This window comes from Sinocyclocheilus rhinocerous, unplaced genomic scaffold (genome assembly GCF_001515625.1).
Source record: "Sinocyclocheilus rhinocerous isolate Xijiao unplaced genomic scaffold, SAMN03320098_v1.1 scaffold1699, whole genome shotgun sequence".
NCBI classification, from domain to species: Eukaryota; Metazoa; Chordata; class Actinopteri; order Cypriniformes; family Cyprinidae; genus Sinocyclocheilus; species Sinocyclocheilus rhinocerous.
Window position 1 is genome coordinate 29,754 of NW_015632476.1, and position 1,557 is coordinate 31,310.

The 1,557-nt window shown below is 32.9% G+C and overlaps 1 protein-coding gene across 1 annotated transcript in view; it reads left to right on the plus strand.

The window, feature by feature from the left end:
- LOC107742557 (envoplakin-like) overlaps window positions 1-1,557 on the plus strand; it is a 14,346-nt gene that overhangs the window by 3,130 nt on the left and 9,659 nt on the right. The gene's annotated exons all lie outside the window — the stretch shown is intronic.

A 1,557-nucleotide genomic window follows, 5' to 3' on the forward strand; every position in this document is an offset into this window, starting at 1 on the left:
TGGCATGAGGACTACTTATCTATTTTGTTCTCTGTTGTTTTGTTTTCAGATGTTTGTTTCAATCCCGTGTTCCCTCTTATGCTATACTCAGATCCAGATCACACGTTCATTCTTTCAAAAAACTAAAAAAGTACAATGAAATGTGTATATATGTACAGATTGTACTAAATGGTAGCTTATTTTGTTCAAAAGAATGATCTATTTAGGTCACGCTAAAAACATGCTTCTAATCACATTGAGAGCTGTAATTTAAACCACACAACTCTGCGATGCTGTTTGCAAATGTTTGTTGGAAATGCAACCCAGTTCTGATGATAATGTAAAATATGGCAAAATGAATAAATAATTAAAAATAAATAATAAGTAATAAGTAAAATTAATATTTGAATTTGCTAGCCAAAAATAAACAAATAAATAAATAAACAAATAAATAAATACACAGCTATTAAAAATTGTGTTTTTCATGTTGGAGTTAGATCACGTTGTTATAAATTCTGGTTATTTCGAAAAATACACAGTAGCCCATTAAAAAGAGGTGATCACAGAAAGTATATAATGCTCATAAACAAATAAGTACTGAACTCGCCTTTAAGGTAATAAATCAGTATATGTACATATATATATATATATATATATATATATATATTGTCATATTTTTGTAGTTCCTGCTCCAAGAGCTGAGGAGAACTCCAAAGCTGCAGAGCTAGCTAGCCGCCTAAACCAAATGGATAAAGATCTAGCTCAAGTTGAGATGGACACTCTGAGCAGTCTAAGAGCCCCACTGAACCGCACTGATCCTGCCACAGACCTCACTAAACGTCTGAAGGAGCAAGAGGTGAGACATGCTTTAGATATCTAACTAGAAGTAAACTGTATTAAAAATTATGGTATGCAATAAAACCGATATAAGGTTGATTTCATGGCTGTCAACCTTAATCCAAAGCAGTGGTTCTCAACCCTGTTCAATCAAACACATCTGATTTAGGTCATCAGCACATTACTAGAAACTCCAAGGCCTGAAATGGATGTGTCAGACAAAGCAGACATTCAAAATGTGCAGTGTTATGTGGCCTCAGGAACAGAGTTTAAAACCACTGCTCTAAAGCAATGGTTTTTAGAAAAAAATTGTCAGTGGAACAAAGGCACCACACTGATAAAAATGATTTTGTGGTGAAGTAAATAATACAGAAAAACACAAATGGAAAAGTCAGCCATCTATTAATTATCATGTTAATTACTGTGTGCCTTTAGCCCCAACAGCAGGGGTGCTTTTTACCCCAAATACCATACTTTTACATATTCTTTTGATATTTAAAAACTGTTGCTCTAATTATCTTAAACAAAATGAAAATCATAAAGACCTTTTTCTCAAAATATATGCATTAATTTTAGCAAACTTCTAAATGATAAAATTATGAATGTGTACACATTACTCACAAAATGCATACTACAAAATTATGTATTGAAGAATAATGCACAAGTAGAGAGCAAGCGCAAATCCTAGCAGCGGCAGGTCGCAGCGCCACTTCCGGTTGTATATATATATATATATATATA